The following is a 22719-nucleotide window of genomic DNA, read 5'->3' on the forward strand; positions in this document are numbered from 1 at the left end:
TGATTCATCATATCAGCAAGAGAAAAACCAAGAACCATATGATCCTCTCATTGGATACAGAGAAAGCATTTGACAAAATACAGCATCTGTTCCTGATCAAAACTCTTCACAGTGTAGGGATAGAGGGAACATTCCTCGACATCTTAAAACCATCTATGAAAAGCCCACAGCAAATATCATTCTCAATGGGAAAGCACTGGGAGCCTTTCTCCTAAGATCAGGTTCAATACATGGATGCCCACTTTCACCACTGCTATTCAACATAGTACTGGAAGTCCTAGCCTCAGGAATCAGACAACAAAAGGACATTAAAGGCATTTGAATGGCAACGAAGTCAAACTCTCCCTCTTTTCAGATGACATGATACTCTACATAGAAAACCCAAAAGCCTCCACCCCAAGATTGCTAGAACTTATACAGCAATTTGGCAGCGTGGCAGGATACAAAATCAATGCCCAGAAGTCAGTGGCATTTCTATACACTAACAATGAGACTGAAGAAAGAGAAATTAAGGAGTCAATCCCATTGACAATTGCACCCAAAAGCATAAGATACCTAGGAATAAATATAACCAAAGATGCAAAGGATCTATACCCTAAAAACTATAGAACACTTCTGAAAGACATTGAGGAAGACAAAAAGAGATGGAAAAATATTTCGTGCTCATGGATTGGAAGAATTAAGTTACCCAGGGCAATTTACACATTTAATGCAATCCCTATCAAAATACCATGGACTTTCTTCAGAGAGTTAGAACAAATTATTTTGAGATTTGTGTGGAATCAGAAAAGACCCCGAATAGCCAGGGGAATTTTAAAAAAGAAAACTATAGCTGGCGGCATCACAATGCCAGATTTCAGGTTGTACTACAAAGCTGTGGTCATCAAGACAGTGTGGTACTGGCACAAATACAGACACATAGATCAATGGAATGGAATAGATAATTCAGAAGTGGACCCTGAACTTTATGGTCAACTAATATTCAACAAAGGAGGAAAGACTATCCACTGGAAGAAAGAACATCTCTTCAATAAATGGTGCTGGGAAAATTGGACATCCACATGCAGAAAATGAAACAAGACCACTCTCTTTCACCATACACTAAGATAAACTCAAAATGGATGAAAGATCTAAATGTGAGACAAGATTCCATCAAAATCCTAGAGGAGAACACAGGCAATACCCTTTTTGAACTCGGCCACAGTAACTTCTTGCAAGATAAATCCACGAAGGCAAAAGAAACAAAAGCAAAAATGAACTATTGGGACTAAATTTCATATTTTTAAACCAATAAAAATAAAACGGACAGTAGAATAATCTTAGTTTAACTATTCAATGTCCTTGCAGTACTTGGGAGAAAGGTAAATGTTTTCATTAATTTTAGATTTTGATAACCTGGGGGAAAAAAAACTAAAATTCTAAAATATTCTACCAGTATGATGAAGTAATCATGTTTTTCACAGGTCATCTCTCTTACAATTAAAATTTAACACTTAACACAATAAATAAACATAGGAAATCTCTAAAAGATATAAAGATGATAAGCTGCCTAGGGCCTTCAGAATATGAGGGAGGACATTGTGCCCAGTTCCCTGAGTTTCCTTATTATCTCTCATATGTTCCAGACAGAGTGCAGAAGACCCTACCTCAGAAATACCAACAGGCACAGAGGAAAAAAAACTCTAAGAAAAACTTGTTTTTCCCTCCAAGAAGGAGCAGAAATTTGTGCCCTAACAACGGGAAGACATTTTGGTTATATCTCCATATAGAAGTTTGCTGCCATAACAAAATTCCAGACTGGAGTGCCTTTACCAACAGACATTTATGTTCTCACAGTCTGGAGGTTATTAAGTCCAGGATCACAGGTCAGAATTTATTTCTGGTGAGACCTCTCTTCTTGGCTTGGAGACAGCTACCTTCTTCTTGCTATGTTCTCACATAGCCTTTCCTCTGTCACGCAGACAGAAAAAGATTTCTGGTGTCTCTTCTCCTTCTTATAAAAACACCGGTCCTATCAGAATAGGCTCACTATTATGACTTAATTTAATTTTAATTGCCTCCTTACAGACCCTATCTCCAAATATAATCACATTAGGGGTTAAAGCTTCAACATATGAATTTGGTGGGAGAGGGCACAATTTATTCCATAACACTCCCTTATTCTAATCAAACACCAATAGAAGTCACTCCTCCATCTTCTACCCTTATCGTAGTTTCAGCAAGGTCGTCCTCTAGCACTGTTAAAGCAGAGAACATTCTCCAGTTCTCCTGCTGGCTGGTATTGGTGGAGCCTAGCAGAGAGCTATTCTTCCTTTCCTTTCTAATGAAAGCAGATAGTGCTCTACTTCCCCTGACAGATGGTACTGGCAGGCCAAACAGGAAAATGATATTCCATCCTCTCTCTGAAAAGTGAGAGAGTGCTCCTAATCTCCCCAAGGGTAGTTACCATTACCCTAATGGTAAGCTGAGCTTCTATCGCTACTCAGTAGATATGAAAATGAAAAATTGGTGGGGTACTTACTATATCCCACTTTCTCCATACCCTAGAGGTTAACAAGATCCACTGGGGAGCTAAAACACCACAGCAACCAACCAGCAACAAGACTGAAAGTGGTGATCTCAAGCAAGGCTAGTTCACACTCCATCTGCCTCCAGTTGTCACTGGAGTCCAATTAGAAGATGAGCTTCTACTTCCACCATGTACCAACAAGGTGGTACAATGTTGGGAGAGTGGTTAGGTGATCCTAGCAAGGAAAAGAAACAGAAAAAAGCAGTTCTTCTTGGAGTCCCTTCAGCTTCCTATCTCAGTGTGATATTATAATGGTGGGTACATGTCATTATACATTTGTCAAAACCCATTAAATGTACAGCACCTCAAGCAAATCCTAATGTAAACTCTGGACTTTGAATAATAATGATGTGTCAATGTAGACTGTTGGAGCACTCTCTTGTCAGGGAGAAAGTACTTCTGTTCCCTTGAAGGTACTTCTAGCTAGACTAAAAATCAAATTGGCACAAGACAGATTAACAGGAGAAAATAAAACTTAATAGGCATATGTAGGAAGAATCCACACAGACGTAAAAATTCCAAAGATAAGAAAAATTAAATATATATGTCATTCTGAACTAAGAAGACAGAGTTAGGGGCCTGAGACTTCAGAGGAAAAGAATACACTTCACAGGGCATTAAGAAGACAAGATGTTTGATAATTAGACATTTGCCCTGCCATATAGATGGGTCACTCATATAAAATTTATCTCTGTTAATAACCCTTATTCTGGAAAAGACCCACAGTTTAGATTCTTCTGTGTGGCTAAGGGAAAGGCAAAGTTTCTCTTAAGCCCCAGGGTCTCAACTGTCTTCAGCTCAAAATAATTCACACGTCAAAGAGTTACATTCTGGAGGGACCTGTCCTGAACCGCTTCAATATTCAATTGTAATAAATGTACACTCTGATGGGGGATGTTGATAGTGGAGAATGGCTATCCCATCTATTGAATTTACTAAATATATATTATTTTTTAATTTATTTTTTATTGGTGTTCAATTGCCATCATACAGAATAACAACCAGTGCTCATCCCATCAAGTACCCACCTCAGCGCCTGTCACCCAGTCACCCCCACCCCTCGCCCACCTCCCCTTCCACCACCCCTAGTTCGTTTCCTAGAGATAGGAGTCTCTCATGTTCTGTCTCCCTTTCTGATATTTGCCACTCATTTTTTCTCCTTTCCCCTTTATTCCCATTCACTATTTTTTATATTCCCAAAATGAATGAGACCATAAAATGTTTGTCCTTCTCCAATTGACTTATTTCACTCAGCAAAATATTCTCCAGTTCCATCCACATCAAAGCAAATGGTGGATATTGGTCGTTTCTAATGGCTGAGTCATATTCCATTGTATACATATACCACATCTTTTTTATCCATTCATCTTTCGATGGACACTGAGGCTCCTTCCACAGTTTGGCTATTGTGGACATTGCTGCTATAAACCCTACTCTTCCACCATCTTGCCCCACCTCCCCAATATATATTATTTTTATCTCTACATTTCTAATTATTGGCTTTATATCATTTCCACAAAGATATCCCCAGATATGCAAGGCCTTGAGATTCATATTCTCTAAGTGTTCTTAGATGTTGCAGCATCAAGTATTTCTAGCATAATACTTATTTTACTTCTTACTATTTTTAGTGGATGTTCTAAGTAAATTTTATTGGACTAGATCCCCAGTTCAAAAATGTTCACTTTAATGATAGTATGGCAGTCATTCATTGCTATAATTTCATTATTTGTATTCCAATCCCTTTCTATCCAAGCGTTTTATTTGAAAGGCAAATCCTATTTTAGAAGGTCATCCCTACATGATACTGTACATAGAAAACCCAAAAGACTCCACCCCAAGATTGCTAGAACTCATACAGCAATTAAGCAGTGTAGCAGGATACAAAATTAATGCCCAGAAATCAGTTGCATTTCTCTACACTAACAATGAGACTGAAGAAAGAGAAATTAAGGAGTCAATCCCATTTATAATTGCAAACAAAAGCATAAGATACCTAGGAATAAACCTAACCAAAGTAAAGGATCTATACCCTAAAAACTACAGAACACTTCTGAAAGAAATTGAGGAAGACACAAAGATATGGAAAAATATTCCATACTCATGGATTGGGAGAATTAATATTGTGAAAATGTCCATGCTACCCAGGGCAATTTAAACATTTAATGCAAACTCTATCAAAATACCATGGACTTTCTTCAGAGAGTTGGAACAAATTATCTTAAGATTTGTGTGGAATCAGAAAGGACCCCGAATAGCCAGGGGAATTTTTAAAAAGAAAACCATAGCTGGGAGCATCACAATGCCAGATTTCAGGTTGTACTACAAAGCTGTGGTCATCAAGACAGTGTGGTACTGGCACAAAAAGAGACACATAGATTAATGGAACAGAATAGAGAATCCAGAAGTGGACTGTCAACTTTATGGTCACCTAATATTCGATAAAGCAGGAAAGACTATCCACTGGAAAAAAAGATGGTCTCTTCAATAAATGGTGCTGGGAAAACTGGACAGCCACATGCAGAAGAATTAAACTGGACCATTCTCTTACACCATACACAAAGATAAACGCAAAATGGATGAAAGATCTCAATGTGAGTCAAGAATCCATCAAAATCCTAGAGGAGAACACAAACAACACCCTTTTTGAACTTGGCCACAGCAACTTCTTGCAAGATAAATCCATGAAGACAAGAGAAACAAAAGCAAAAATGAATTATTGGGACTTCATCAAGATAAGAAGCTTCTGCACAGCAAAGGAAACAGTCAACAAAACTCAAAGACAACCTACAGAATGGGAGAAGATATTTGTAAATGATCTATCAGATAAAGGGCTAGTATCCAAGATCTATAAAGAACTTATTAAACTCAACACCAAAGAAACAAACAATCCAATCATTCAATGGGCAAAAGACATGAACAGAAATTTCATGGAGGAAGACATAGACATTGCCAATAAGCACATGAAAAAATGCTCTGCATCATGTGCCATCAGGGAAATACAAATCAAAACCACAATGAGATACCACCTCACACCAGTGAGAATGGGGAAAATTAACAAGACAGGAAACAACAAATGTTGGAGAGGATGTGGAGAAGGGGAACCCTCTTGTATTGTTGGTGGGAATTTGAACTGCTACAGTCACGCTGGAAAACTCTGTGGAGGTTCCTCAAAGAGTTAAAAATAGAGTGACCCTATGACCCAGCAATTGCACTGTTGGGGATTTACCCCCAAAGATACAGATGCAGTGAAATGCCGGGACACCTGCACCCCAATGTTTATAGCAGCAATGTCCACAATAGCCAAACTGTGGAAGGAGCCTCTGTGTCCATCAAAAGGTGAATGGATAAAGAAGATGTGGTTTATGTATACAATGGAATATTACTCATCCATTAGAAACGACAAATACCCACCATTTGCTTCAACGTGGATGGAACTGGAGGGTATTATGCTGAGTGAAATAAGTCAATCAGAGAAGGACAAACATTATATGGTCTCATTCATTTGGGGAATATAAAAAATAGTGAAGAGGAATAAAAGGGAAAGGAGAGAAAATGAGTGAAAATATCAGTGAGGATGACAGAACATGAGAGACTCCTAACTCTGGGAAATGAACAAGGGGTAGTGGAAGGGGAGGTGGGCAGGGGGTTGGGGTGACTGGGTGATGGGCACTGAGGGGTCACTTGACGGGATGAGCACTGGGTGATATGCTATATTTTGGCAAATTGAACTGCAATTAAAAAAAAGTAATAAAAAAGTAATCAAAACTTAGAAGATGCAAGAAAAGCTCCTTTTCTGCTCTTTAACTCTATAAATTTAAATTGGATAGGAGAGTCTATACCAGGAAAAGAGCTATTAATCAAAACTACCTTTGCCTAAGAAACTTAATCTGTACAATAGGGCAAACTTGATTTTTCAAAATGTGTCCCTGTGCTTTCCTGCTAATGGCCTTCCTCCCCTATGTATCCTCAGATCCCATCTCTCTCCTTAGTTCATATAAGTTTCATGTTTCCTCATTATCTTGGAAATTCCATGTCTGTGTGGATTCCTGTATACCTACTAACTTTGATTTTCTCCCGTTAATTTGTCTCATGTCAATCTGATTCTAAGTCCAACAAGAAGGACCTTGTAGGGCAGAAGAAGGTCTACCTCCCTGATAAGAGTCAAGGATGACTCCCAGGTTTCTTGCTTGCATAATCAGATATAAACTACTGAAGGAAGACAAGGTTTAAGGAAAGAGTTTGTTCAATTTTGTCCATTCTAAATTTGAGTGATTTGTAAAATGTATGGGTGAAAATGCTTAGATGAGGCATATATATGAGTCTGAGATTTACTGCGACTTTTCATAGTGGTCTATGTTTAAAAGGATTTAATTTCCAATTAAATTGTGCAAGTGAGCAGTTTTGCCCCCATTTTACAAGCATTATGTCACCAATGTTTTTAATTTTTATTTACCAGTAACTTTTTACAAGAGTATGCTCATGACATTCCTGTTAATCTAACATTTTTTTAGTTAACATAGGAAACAATCACCTAGAAATTAACAGGCTAAAAGTTAAAGAGTTGGAGACTAAGTGTTTTTATATCTCCTTACCTATTTCTGGCCTGCCTATAATTTTTCATTTCTGGTTTGTCTTTTTACAGCTGTTTTAAAAGAAAATGTTGATATGGCCACAAATTCTAAAAATACCTTTACCCAAATTCCTTTAACATCCATATCCTATGAAGAAAATAAATTAAGGGAGGATAGAAATATCCCATGCAAGGATGCATATTTTTGAAACTAATGAATAGCTAGCTTATCATCATCAAGTAAAAATAAAAGCCAGTCTTGAGCAAAACAAATTTTACAGATGTTGACTAGAATACATAGTTTTTCTATACATTTTTCAAAGATTTTATTTATTTATTAATGAGAGACACACACACCCAGAGGCAGAGACACAGGCAGAGGGAGAAGCAGGCTCCATGTAGGGAGTCTGAGGCAGGACTCGATCTTGGGACTCCAGGATCACACCCTGGGCCGAAGGCAGGTGCTAAACCGCTGGGCCACCCAGGGATCCCCACCATTACATTTTTCAAAGGCAAATGTATTAGTCGTTTTCTATGCCTAAAATAAGTAGCACAACCTATCTTAGAATGTCAGAAGTACTGCTGCAAACACACACAGACTGTAAGAGTCACATGAATCACATTTGTACATAACAAGTTGGCAAACTGTGACACACAGAGGCAGGAACGTGCTTGCTGAGTATTCACTTTACTTGGAACTGTATTTCACAAAATGTTTTTCTAACATTCTTGATTCTTTGATTGCAGCATGCTTCAGGCCATCAAAAAAAAACAATGTACAGTTAAAGTAAGGAAGATATATTTTCAGAAAAATGAAAACTTAGTGTTATGTTTTTCCATTCTTAAGAAGTAGCATTAAGATAAGCTAAAGAGGGTGGGGGCAGAGGGCTGCAGAGATTCTGGAGGGATGGTAATATCATTTAGTATGAGGTAGAATCAAGTTTGGTTTCCCAAATGGTTCTTGTTTCTAAAAGCATTTTTCATAATGAAAAGTGAACACTGAATAGAAAAAACATCCTTAAAATCCTTGAATGGAATATAAATTTTCTCCATTTTACTTCAAATGACTAATATTTAGTTGCTCATATTCTTCCTCATGGTTATTCTCTTATATACTGTTAGAAAATTGATTTGGCACACATTTTTTTCTAATAAAAAAAGTAATAAATATTATGAAGATTAGGCATATTATTTTATCTGCATTTAAAAGTCCAAAGAAACAGATAAAAAGAAATGGATGAACACAGAACCTAATACTGACTTGTGGGTTCTCTTAGATATCAATAAATTTGAGGAAGAGAAGATGTGAATGTTTATTCTCTGGATAACCTACTATACCTGTCTACTGCTGATATCAATTCCCCTCCGTTCTCATTTTGATTCTTTCAAATCTCTTTCTCAGAAGCAGGGAAGATACAAGAGACAAAATGAGACAATTTTGCATTTGCTAATGTAATCTCTCCAAGTTGAGAAATTTGTTCACACATGTTTTCACTAATGTTGAGCTTAATTTGTATCAGCATACAAGAACTCTCCTTTTCAGTAGAGTTCATTCCTAATAGTATTCTGTAATACACTTGTCTCTGCTAACAAGCATCTGGAAGGGAGAATGTTAGAGTGTCATCTTGACGACTCTTAAATTTTACAAATCATCCTCAGCTAGGAAGGCCTCGAAGTCAAATAGGAAAGTAGTTTTATGATAGTTAAGATGGAATCCTGTTTCATTTTCATTGTCACTGACCCAGCAATATTGGCCTCTGTACTTTTTGTGTAACAGGGAAGTATGCATGGGTCTCATGGAGCTGACCCACATGTGGACTGGCATTCAAGGGCACAAGAGCCCCCAGCTCCTGCTCACAGCTGCAGGAGCATTGAGCCATGGGGACAGATTTTGTGTTTGGCTCAGTTTCTGTGGGTAGGAGGTGGGTGGGGACCAGCATGGTTGGCAAGCCTGGGGACAGGGTCAGCTGGGAGCTGAGGCCCCTGGGATCAGGCGGCCAAGTCTGGGTACCAGTCAGGAGTGGGTTGGATTTGGTACCTGCAACGCCTTTTTGATAGGCTTGGCCTTGCTTTGCAAGGCCTGGGTCTTGGGGTTGTGGTTGTGGTTGGTACATGGAGGGAGGATGTGGGCAGACCAAGAAGAGCTCCAACAAGCTTCTCTTGCTTCTCTTGCCTCTTCAACTTATTAGACAAGCCTTCTTTGGTTTCCCCTAAAGAGTTTTAAAAAACCTTCAGACTCCTCTTCCTAGTCCCAACTCCCATTCCCTACTTTACCTCTCTTTGTAACACTTATCACTATACATCATATTTGTTTGTTTTTATTTTTCTTATGGCATTAGAATAAAAGCCACATGAAGGCAAGAATTTTTATCTATTTTACTCATTGGTATATCCTCAGCACCTAGAAGAGTAGAAACTCAAATATTTATCAGACTGCAGGTAAGTGAATAAAAAATTAATATTGGGCTAAAAGAGCACTAGATATAAACCTCCACTCTAAGTAATATGTATGAATAAAAAGAATCAAATTGTGCTACAAACGACACACCATCATCTTTATATTAGTCTTGTTTTAACATATAGACAACATTGTATATTTTCTCCTGGGCAATAATTTAAGTCATTCATTGACTTATTTGTCAGTGACATTATGAACAGTGAAGAATCTTTCCAACTCTGTACTAGTAGGTTACATAGGTATTGAAATGCTGACATATTTGGCAGACCCTGATAATTGTTATTGTGTTATTTCTTACCACCACTACACATTAATGGATGTCTTGTCATTCTTTTTTTGGTGCCATTATATTTTCTGTCTGCCAAACAGGCAACAAACAGCTCTAGAGCAGATGTTTCTGAAGTATCATTGATAACAGTGTCACAAAGATTGTGTGGAATCAAAAGCCAACAAGCTTGACTGATAAGGAGAAGGTTTGGGCAGCTGATCTATGCTTCAGTGAGGGAAATTTTATATTTTTTATGACTCAACAGCTTCTGGAAGCAGCCAGCCATTTCTAAATAGAAGCCACAGCTGTGTAGCAATACCTGGTCTCTTGGTTTTTACCATTTTGCCATCATTAATCATTCTCCAATTTAGCTGTCTTTGTATTGTTTAGTTCCACTGCTACTAAATTTGTGTTCTCTTATATTCTCTCATTAAAGTTGCTTCTCAGCACCTGTGGTTTATGGTGCAGAAATCTGACTTACAATATCACCTAACTAGGCTTCTTTTCCCATTTTATATGCTGTCAAGTTTGACTACTAGCAAAATTCTTAAATAGAGCACTCTTATCAGCATAATCAAATCCCTCCCCTCCACACTAAAAACTCCATCACATTATTACAAAATACTGTTGCTGTTTTTGTTGTTATAACCATTTCTGAGGATTTTTGACATATTTGTGATTTTATTGTATATTTTACTTTTTATTAAGTTTTAATTCTAATTGTACTATTGCTAACAGTGTTATATTATTTTCAGGGATACAATATAGTGATTCAACAATTCTCTACATTATTCAGTGCTCATCATGAAAGCTGTACTCTTTAATCCCCTTCACCTGTTTAACCCTTCTTCCCACCCCTTCCCCTCTGGTAACCATCATTTGGTTCTCTATAGTTAGGTGTCTTTTTGTTTCTCTTTTTTTTCATGCTCCTTTGTTTCTTAAAAACCACATATGAGTGAAATTATATGGTATATTTCTTTCTCTGACTGACTTATTTTGCTTAGCATTATACTTCTTAGCTCCATCATGTGGCAAATATTAAGATTTCACTCTTTTTTATGGCTGAGTGATTAGATAGATAGATAGATAGATAGATAGATAGATAGATGGATATTTTCTTTATCCACTCATCTGTCAATGGATACTTGGGGTGCTTCCATAGTTTGGTTATTATAAATAATGCTGCTATAAACACAGAGGTACATGTATCACCTTGAATTAGTGTTTTTGTATTTTTGAGGGAAAATTCCAGAATCATGATTACTGGATCATAGTTATCATAGTTCTGTCTTTAACTTTTTGAGGAACCTTCATACTTTTTTCCCACAGTGGATACATAATTTTGCATTCCTATCAACAGCACATGACAGTTCCTACTTCTTCATATCCTCACCAGCACAAGTTGCATCTTGTTTTTTTTAGTCAACATGACAGATATGAGGTGACGTCTCATTGCAACTTTTTTCTTGTAGTTTTTGTTTAAATTTTAGTTCATTAACATATGGTACAAATTTGGTATCAGGAGTAGAATTCAGTGATTCATCACTTACATAAAATGCCCAGTGCTCATCAAAACAAGTGTTCTCTTTAATACCAATCACACATGTAGCCCATCCATTAACCCTCATTTTGTCTCTATCCTTAAGAGTATCTTATGATTCATTTCTTTCTCTCCTTTCCCCCCTTCCCATATGTTCATATGTTTTGTTTCTTAAATTTCACAGATGAGTGAAATCATATGGTATTTGTCTTTTGCTGACGACATTTTGTTTGGCATAATACACTCTAGTTCCATCCACATCACTGCAAATGGCAAAATTTCATTCTTTTTAATGTCTGAGTAATATTCCATTATGCATATATGCTACATCTTCTTTACCAATTCATCAGCCAAAGGATACTTTGGCTCTTTCTACAGTTTGATTATAGTTGATGATGCTGCTATAAACATTGGGGTGCATGTACCCCTTTGAATCTATATTTCTGTATCCTTTGGGTAAATACCTTGTAATACAATTTCTGGATAGGAGGGTAGTTCTATTTTTAACTTTTTGAGGATCTTCCATACTGCTTTCCAGAGTAACTGCGCCAATTTGCATTCCCATCAAGAGTGCAAAAGGATTCCCCTTTCTCTGCATCCTCGTCATTACCTGTTGTTTCTTATGTTATTAGTTTTAGCCATTCTGATAGGTGTGAGGTGGTAGTTCATCATGGTTTTGATTTGTATTTCCCTGATGATGGGTCATGTTGAGTTTCTCATGTGTCTGTTAGCCATCTGGATATCTTCCGTGGAAAAATGTCTATTCCTATCTTCTTCCCATTTCTTCTATTTTCTAGATTTTATTTATTTATTCATGAGAGACACACAGAGAGATTCAGAGATATAGGCAGAGGGAGAAGCAGACTGCCTACCAGGAGCCTGATGTGGGACTTGATCCCCGGACTCTGGGATCACGACTTGGGCCAAAGGCAGACATTTAACCTGAGTCACCCAGGCCCCCCTTCTGCCCATTTCTTAACAGGGTTGTTTGTTTCAGGGGTGTTAGATTTGATAAGTTCTTTATAGATCTTTTATTCTAATCTTTCATCAGATATGTCATTTGCCAACATCTTCTCCCATTCCATAGGCTGCCTTTTAGTTTTGTTGATTGCTTCCTTCACTGTGCAGAAGGTTTTTAGCTTGATGAAGTCACCAGTTCAGTTTTACTTTTGTTTCTATTGCCTCCAGTGACATGTTTAGTAAGAAGTTGCTCTGGCTGAGGTCAAAGAGGTTGCTGAATGTATTCTCCTCTAGGATTTTGACGGTTTTCTGTCTCACATTTAGGTCTTTCATCCATTTTGAATTTAGTTTTGTGTATGGTGTAAGAAAGTGATCCAGTTTCACTCTTCTGCATGTTGCTGTCCAGTTTTCCCAACACCATTTGTTGAAGAGACTGTCTTTTCCCCATTGAATATCCTTTCCTATTTTGTAGAAGAGCAGTTGAACATATAGTTGTGGGTACATTTCTGGGTTTTTTATTCTGTTCCATTGATCTACGTGTCTGTTTTTGTACCAATATCATACTGTCTTGATGACTACAGCTTTGTAATAGCGCTTAAAATCTGTAATTGTGATGCCTCTAGTTTTGTTCTTTTTCAGGATTGCATTGGTTACTTGGGGTCTTTTGTGGTTCCATATAAATTTTATGACTGTTCTAGCTCTGTGAAAAATACTGGTCATATTTTGATAGGGTTTGCTTTTTATGTAAAGATTGCTTTGGGTAGTATAGACATTTTAATAAATGTTAAATAATACATGAGCATAGAATGCTTTTCCATTTCTTTGTGTCCTCTTCAATTTATTTCATAATCATTCTATAGTTTTCAGAGTACAAACCTTTTATCTTGTTGGTTAGGTTTAGTTCTATGTCTTATTGTTTTGATGCAATTGTAAATGGGATTGATTCCTTGATTTCTTTCTACCATTTCACTATTGGTAGAAATGCAACAGATTTCTATATTTTGGTTTTATATCCTGTGACTTTGCTGAATTAATGTTTCAATTTAAGGATTTTTTTTTTTTTTTGTATAGTCTTTCAGGTTTTCTACATAGAATATCATGCAACCTGCAAAAAGTGAAAGTTTGGCTTCTTTCTTGCCAGTTTGGATGATTTTTATTTCTTTTTGTTGTCTGATTCCTGAGCCTAAGACTTCCAGTGCTATGGTAAATAGTAATGATGAGAGTGGACATCCCTGTCTTATTCCTGACTCTAGGGGAAAAGCTCTCAGTTTTTAACCATTGAGAATATTAGCTCTGGGTCTTTCATATATGACCTTTATGATGTTGAGGTATGTTCCCTCTGTCCCTACTTTGTTCAAGATTTTTATCAAGAATGGATACTGTATTTTGTCAAATGATTTTTCTTCACCTAATGACAGAATCATATGGTTCCTATCCTTTATTTTATTAATGTGATGCATCACATTGACTGATTTGTGAATATTGAACCATACTTGCAGCCCAATCAAGTAAACTCCACTTGATTGTAGTGAATAATTCTTTTAATGTATAATTGGATTGGATTTGCTAATATTTTATTGATAATTTTTGCATCCATTTTCTTCATGGATATTGGCCTGTAATTCTACTTTTTACTGGGGTTTTTTGTTTTGGTATCAAGTTTATGCTAACCTCATAGAATGAGTTTGGAAGTTTTCCTTCTACTTCCATTTTTTGGAATGGTTTGGGAAGAAAAGGTATTAATTCTTCTTTAAATTCCTGATAGAATTTCCCTTGGAAGCCATCTGGCCCAGGAATTTTGTTTCTTGGGATATTTTTGATTACTGATTCAATTTCTTTGCTAATTATGGACCTGTTCAAATTTATATTCTTCCTATTTCACTCTTGGTAGTTTGTAAGTTTCTAGGAATTTATGCAATTCTTCCAGACAGTCCAGTTTCTTGACATACAATTGCTCATAATATTCTCATAATTGTTTGTATTTCAGTGGTGTTAGTTGTGATTTCTCTTCCTTCATTCATAATTTTACCTATTGGGGTCCTTTTTCCTTTCTTTTTGATAACTCTGGCTAAAGGTTTATCAAAAAAAACAAAAAACAAAACAAACAAACAAAAAATAAATAAATAAATAAATAAATAAATAAATAAATAAAGGTTTATCAATTTCATTAATTACAAAAAAACACAGTATTGTTGATCCATTCTCTTGTTTTGTTTCTATATATATATAATTTATTTTTGCTGTAATATTTATTATTTCCCTTCTGGTGGCTTTAGTCTTTTGTTTTCTGTTCCTTTTCTAGATCCTTTAGGTGCAAGTATCAGTTGTGTATTTTAGACTTTTCTTGCTTCTTAAGAAGGCCTGTATTATAATATACTTCCTTGTTAGGATTGCTTTTGCTGCATCCCAAAGGTTCTGGACTATCATGTTTTCATTTTCATTTGTTTCCATGTTTTTTTTTTTTAATTTCTTTAATTTCCTGGTTATCTCATTCATTCTTTAGTAGGATGTTCTTTAAGCTCCATGCATTTGTGGTCTTTCCAAATTTTTTCTTGCGGTTGACTTCAAGTTTCATAGTATTGTGGTCTAAAAATATGCATGGTATGATCTTCATTTTTTTTGTACTTGCTGAGGACTTATTTGTGACCTGGTATGTGATCTGTTCTTAATGTTCCATGTGCACTAGAGACAAAATTTTATTCTGCTGCTTAAGGATGAAATGTTCTGAATATATCTGTTAAGTCCATCTGGTCCAGTAGGTCATTCAAAGTCATTATTTCCTTTTTTTAGTTTCTGCTTAAATGATCTGCCCATTGCTCTAAGTCGGCTGTTAAATCTCTTACTATTATTGTATTATTATCAAGAATTTTCTTTGTTTATTGTTAATTGATTTATATATATGAGTGTTCCCAAGTTGAGGGCACAAATATCTACAATTGCTAGATCTTATTAATAGATAGTTCCCTTAATTATGATATAATGCCCTTCTTCACCTTTTGTTATAGTATCTGGTTTAAAACTGGTTTGTCTGATGTAAAATGGCTACTCTGGTTTCTTTTGATGTTATTAACATAATAGATGGTCCTCCATCTCCTCACTCTCAGTCTGGAGGTGTCTTTGGGTCGAAAATGAGTATCCATGAATATCTTGTAAGCAGCATATAAATGGATCTTCTTTTTTAATCCATTCTGATACCATATGTCTTTTGATCGGAACATTTAGTCCATTTACATTCAGAGTGATTATTGAATGATATGACTTTAGTGTTATTGTGTTACTTGTAGGGTTGTTGTTTCTGGTGATCTCTGATCCTTTCTAGTCTCTGTTGCTTTTGGACTTTTCTTTTCTACTCAAAGAGTCACCCTTAATATTGCTTGCAGGGCCGGTTTAGTGCTCATGAACTCATTACTATTATCATTATTTATTATTATTATTATTACTACTACTACTACTACTACTACTACTGGTCTGGAAAGCTCTTTATCCCTCCTGCTTCTCTGAATGACAGCCTTGCTGGATAATGTATTCTTTGTTGTATATTTTTCCCATTCAGCACATTGAATATTTTCTGCCACTTTCTGCCTTGTCAGGTTTCTGTGGAAAGATCTGCTGTGAACCTAATCTGTCTTTCACTTATAGGTTAAGAACTTTTTTCCCTTGCTGCTTTTAGAATTCTTTCCTTGTCTACATATTTTGTGAATTTGACTATGATATGTGTTGGTGATGGTTGGCTTTTGTTGAATTTAAAGGGAGTTCTCTGTGCTTCTTGGATTTTGATGTCTGTGTCTTTCCCCAGATTAGGGAGATTTTTAGCTATAATTTGCTCAAATAATCCTTTTGTCCTTTTTCCTCTCTCTTCATCTTCTGTGACTCCTATAATACAAATGTTACTATGTTTTAATAAATCACTGAATTCCCTAAGTCTACATTCATGGTCCACTACCTTTCTTTCTTTCTTCTTTTCAGCTTCATTATTTTCCATAATTTTATTTTCTATATTACTGGTTCATTTCTCTGCTTCATCTTCATTTTTATGGCATCCATTATGGTTTGCATCTTAGTTACAGCATTCTTAACTTTGGCCTGACTAGATTTTAGTTCTGTTATCTCTGTAGTAAGGGATTCTCCAGTGTCTTCTATGCTTTTTAAAAGCTCAGCTAGTCTTCTTATAATGCTTTTTTTATTCTAGTTTAGACATGTTATTTATATCTGCATTGTTCAAATCCATGGCCATGATTTCTACTTCCTGTTCTTTCTTTTGGGGTGAATTTCTCCATCTTTTCATTTTGTCCAGAAAAGGTGAGACAGAGAGAGAGAGAGAGAGAACCTAGATCTCAGGTGTGTTTTGGCCTGCCTGTTAAAAAAAGGTAAGACCAAATATAGAAGTAAAATAAAATGGAAAAAGTAAAATATACATATATAAATGAAAATTTGAAAATAATTTTAAAAAGGAATTAAAAATAAAAATAAAAAATAATAATAATAAATAAAAGGAAGCTAGATCCTATTTTGCCAAAGATAGAGCTTTGCAGGACTCTATGATCAGGAGACTTGTTGCAGGCAAGGTGTTTGTGCTTCTTGGGGAGAGGCCTGCGACACTGATTCTCAGGCAACTTGTCTTAGTGGAGACGTGTTGTCCCCTGGTGCAGGAGTATGGGGCTTGGTGTAAGTGTCTCTGGCCTTCACTAGGTGGTGCTGTTTTGCTCCCTGATGACTTTCAGTGCTGATGGGTGGGACAAAAATGTCTGTGCTCTGCTTTCTAGCACCAGAACTGAAAGTTTGCAACCCACACTCTTCAGGAAACCCTCACAGAATAGCAATCAACCACCCCTCTTTCGTCCTCAGCTCCCATCAGGTTTCCGTCTTCACCTTTATTGTGTTCAAGCTGCTTTATCTCAGGAAACTGACTGGGTTTCAAAACTCCAAATTTTAGGGACTCACATGGCTCAGACTCCTATTGATGCCCTGGGGAAGGGTCTTGCCACACTTTTTCCATTTGCCAGTCAGTGCCAGGGAACTGGTAGAATGACTGTGTAGTGGTTCAGAGTTTATTGCCAGGCAGAGCAGAGAGCAGGCACACAGGCTCCTTGACCTCATCCTGAGTCCCCACATTATGTCTGGTAAAAGTGCAGTGCACATTGGCATCACGCATTCTTCTTGTCACTCAGGGGATCCTCAGACCACCCTATCCACTCCTGGATCTGCCTTGCTTCCACTATAAGCTAGGCATGACCCCAGCAGTGACAGACTTCTGAAATTTCAGATTTTCACTCCACTGCGTATAATACTTTGCAGTCGTATTTGCATGCATTAATCTCCATAAGCAGGGCTCCCTTCCCACCACCCTACCCAGTTATATCTCTCCCAAATTAACTCTCCCCACCTTTTACCTTCCAGAAGGTGGTCACTTTTCTACTTGTAGACTTGCGATTTTTTCTCTCTGACCTCAGATTGATTTCTCGGATGTTTAGAATGATTTGATAATTATCTAGCTTTGTTCAAGGGACAAAGCAAGCTTAGGGCCCCCTTACCCCTCCACCATCTTAACTCCTTGCCATTCATTGTAGTTTTAATTTGCATTAGCCTGACGATAAGTGATGTTAAATGTTTGTTCATGTGTCTATTAGACATCTGGATCTCTCTTTGGAGAAATATCTGCTCATGTATTCTGCCCATATTTAATTGGATTATTTGTTTTTTGGGGTGTTGAGTTGTATGAATTTCTTATATAGTTTGGATATTAACCCTTTCTTGGATATGACATTCATAAATATCTTCTCCCATTCATTTGGTTGCCTTTTAGTTTAGCTGAATTTTTCCTTCACTGTGTAGAGGGTTTTTATTTTCATGTATTCCAATAGTTTATTTTTGCTTTTTTTTCCTTTTCCTCAGGAGACATATGTAGCTATGACCAATGTCAGAGAAATTACTGCCTATGTTTTCTTCTAAGGTTTTATGGTTTGAGGTCCCACAGATCTTTAATCCATTTTGAGTTTATTTTCCGTATTGTTTAAGAAAGTGGTCCAGCTTCATTCCTTTGCATGTAGCTGTCCAGTTTCCTAATATCAATTATTGAAGAGACTGTGTTTTTCCCATTACACATTCTTGCCTACTTTGTTGAAGATTAACTAACCATGTTCTTATGAGCTTATTTCTGGGTTACCAGTTTTGTTCTATTGATCTATGTGTCTATTTTTGTTCCAGTACCATAGGTTTGATTACAACTGCTTTGTAATATAACTTGAAGTCTAAACTGTCATACTTCCAGTTTTGTTTTTCTTTTTTCAAGATTGCTTTGTCTATTCAGGGTCTTTTGTGGTTCCATAAAAACTTCAGGATTTTTTGTTCTAGTTCTGTGAAAAATAATATATATATATATATATATATATATATATATATATCCCATGGTATGGGAACAGACACATGAAAGAACATTCATATATATGTGTTATATATATATATATATATATATATATATATATATATGTTATATACACAAAAATATATTTTTTTGAGAGAGAAAGAGCATGAATGGGGGAGAAGGGCAGTGGGAGAGAGATAAGCAGGTTCCCTGCTGAACAGGAAGCCCAAACTGGGGCTCAATCTGCCAAAAGTAGAAGCTTAACCAAGTGAGCCACCCAGGTGCTGCACTCTTGAATTTTTTTTAAAGATGTTATTTATTTATTCATGAGAGACACAGAGAGAGAGAAGGAGAGGCAGAGATACAGGCAGAGGGAGAAGCAGGCTCCATGCAGGACTCCAGGACCATGCCCTGGGCTGAAGGCAGGCACTAAACCACTGAGTCATCCAGGGATCACCTGCACTCTTGAAATTTTGATAGGGATTGCAATAAATGCATACATTGCTTTGGGTAGTATAGAAACTTAAACAATATTTGTTTTTTCATTTCAAGAACATGGAATGTCTTTTCTGTTCTTTGTGTCATCTTCAATTTCTTTAATCTTTGTTTTATAGTTTTCAGAGTACAGGACTTTCAATCTCATTGGTTAAGCTTATACTTAGATATTTTATTATTTTTGTGTAATTGTAAATGAGATTATTTTCTTCTCTTTCTGCTGCTTCATTATTAGTATAGGACTGCAATAGATTTCTGTATATTAATTTTGTATCCTTCAACTTAATTGAATTCACTTATCAATTTTACTAATTGATGGAGTCTTTAGGGTTTTCTATATATGGTATTGTGTCATCTGCAAATACTGAAAGTTTTACTTCTTAACAATTTGGATGCCTTTTATTTCTCTTCATTTTCTAATTGTGTTCTTTACAGATTTTTTTCTTGTATTGATTTCTAATTTTATGACAATGTTTTCAGAAATGCTGACATATCTTCAATCATTGTAAATTTGTTGAAACTTATTTTGTGGCCTAATGTGTGATCTATTCTGGAGAATGTTCCATGTGCACTTGAAAAGAATGCATATTCTGCCATTTATTTATTTATTTATTTATTTATTTATTTATTTATTTTTATTCTGCTGTTTTAAGATGGAATGTTCTGAATATATCTGCTAAATCCACTAGTCTAATATGTCATTCAAAGCCACTGTTTCCCTGTTAATTTTCTGTTTGGATTATCTGTCCATCAATGTAAGTGGATTGTTAAAGTCCCTACTGTTATTGTATTACTATCAATTAATTCCTTATGCTTGTTATTAACTGTTGTATGTATTTGAGTGCTCTTATGTTGGATTCATAAATATTTACTATTTTTATATTTTATTGGATTGTCCCCTTTATCATTATATACTGTTCTTCTTTGTCTCTTGTTACAGTCTTTGTTTTAAAGTCAATTTTTCCTGATATAAGTATTACTACTCTGGCTTTCTTTTGGCATCCATTTGCATGATAAATGTTTCTTCATCCCCTCTCTTTCAATCTGCACATGATGCAGGTCTAAAATGAGTCTCTTGTAGGCAGCATATCAACGTTTTGTTTTGTTTTGTTTTGTTTTGTTAATCTACTGCATCACTGTAGTTTTTGACTTAGAACATTTAGTCTATTTACATTAAAAAATTATTGATAGATACATATTTATTGCCATTTTGTTACTTGTTTTGTGGCTGATTTTTTAGTTTTACTCTGATTTCTTCTTTTCTTGCTTTCATTCATGGTTTATTGGCTTTCTTTAGTAATATACTTGGATTTCTTTCTCTTTATTTATTGCATATCTACAACTGGGCTTTGATTTGTGATTTGTGTTTACCATTTGTTTTATATATAATATCATCTGCATATAGCAGTCTACATTAGGCTTATGGTCACTTAACTTTGAACTCATTCTATACTCCTCTCCCCTGCATGTTTCAGATATTTGGTATCCTATTTTACATCCTTTTATATTGTGAAATCCTTGACTAAGTTTTGTAAGTATTCTTATTTTTACTGCTTTTATGATTCCTCCTTTTCATACTCTCACTTACAGTGTTTCCTTTCTACTCAAAGAATCTTCTTTAATATTTCTCTAGGGCTGCTTTAGTTGTTATGAATTCTTTAGTTTTTGTTTATCTGAGTAACTCTATCTCTCCTTCTATTCTGAGTGATAGACTTGCTAGGATAGAGTATTTTTGGGTGCACATTTTCTTCATTTCAGCACTTTGACTATATAATGCCAAGCCCACTGATTTTTTTTTTTAATTCTTATTTCCCACTGGTTGTAGGAATTCATGAAATTTGGCCCTTCTTGCTTTCAAAGCCAAATGTCAAATATCTGTTATTTAACAGATTTAACAGGATTCTTCTTCCCTGTGTGGGGCTCCCCAGTGTGATCATCTGTTTCTTGTCCTTCTCCATGCCACCTGCTCCCTCCCCACCATGGATAACTAGTCTCCATTTTGCTCCCAAAGCATATCCAATCTACCTACATTCTTTGCTGTGGCTTCTTTTCTAACTTTAATGGTGGAGTTTCTTTGTGTCTTTTTTTTGTTATTTATCCTAAAGTGAGTGTTATCTAGTCATATCCATGGGATAGGGTGAGTGTGGGGTCCTCCTATTCCAGCATCTTTCCAGCTTTTCTATATTTGTGATTTTACATAATCTTATATCACATGGAACATTAGAGATCAACCATTTTAATGATCTTATTTTGATAGATGAGGAAAGTATTCTAAAAAGATAAGTATCTTGTGCAAGATCACAAAGGTTACCTACATGAATGTAGTTCAGTAACAGCCTGCACAAATATTCTTACACTTGTTATTTAAAAATTATAAATAACAAATACCAAAAGATAAGATACAGTAAAATATATCACTATAATTTTAATTTTCTTTACTGTTCTAAAACATAGTAATAAAAATATTACATTGAGAAAATTTCATTCTTTCAGTCAATATAAATCATGTATATACATGGTGCTGGGGACTGTACTGGAATGCTGGGAATAGGAGCTATCAAGAGTCATAATTCCTATAATCACATAGTTTATAATTTAGTAGAAAGGTGGGTGAGTAAATAGGTATAATTAAAGTATAGTAACTGGTAATACAAGAGAAATACAGGAAACTACAGGAGCATAGAAAAACAGTACATAACCTAGACTGTGATGGCAGTGGGGATCAAGGAAAGGTCTTTAGAAAAAGTGATTTGAAATTGAGATATGAACAATGAGTAGGAGTTAGTTTGGTGAAAAGTTGATGTATGATATTACAGACAGAGGAAGAGAAGATCATGAGTGAAAGCCATGAGGTAAAAGAATGTTAGCAGATAGCATGGAAACAGTATGGCTGTAAATTTTAATGTCATAGCTTAAGGGAAGAGAAGCAACTCAGGAAATAGGAAAGGTCTAAAAAACAAAGAAATAGGAAAGGTTTGATAAGTTCTATAAAAGCTCTATGACTTTATCCTAAGACCAATAAAGAAAGCTTTCCAACAAGTGAGTACCATGATAAAATGTAGGGTTAAATAAGATGACACTAACTATAAAAAAAAAGAGAATGAATCAGAGAGTGTAAAATTGGAGTCAGGGAAAACAGAAAGGTTTTTCAGTAATCTGAGCAAGAATGTTGGTGGCCAAAACTAGGAGAGCGATAGTGTAGATGGAAAGAATGGATGAGGTCAGCAGAGAATTCAGCAGATAGATCCTGCAGGATTTGAACACTGACTTGATGTATTGGAAGACAAAAATAGAGAAATAATGTATGACTGTCAAGTATCTAACTCAATAAACTAGGTTGCTGACAATGTCATTCACTGAGATGGAGAATACCAAAGAACAATTTTGAGTATGAAAGGCAAAGAGATCAATTTTATACATATTTTACATGTTTATAATGCACCCATGTAAATTTGTATAGTAGGTAATTGGATATACATTTCCAAAGGTCGGCGA

Source organism: Canis lupus, chromosome X, assembly GCF_048164855.1.
Source record: "Canis lupus baileyi chromosome X, mCanLup2.hap1, whole genome shotgun sequence".
Taxonomy (NCBI): domain Eukaryota; kingdom Metazoa; phylum Chordata; class Mammalia; order Carnivora; family Canidae; genus Canis; species Canis lupus.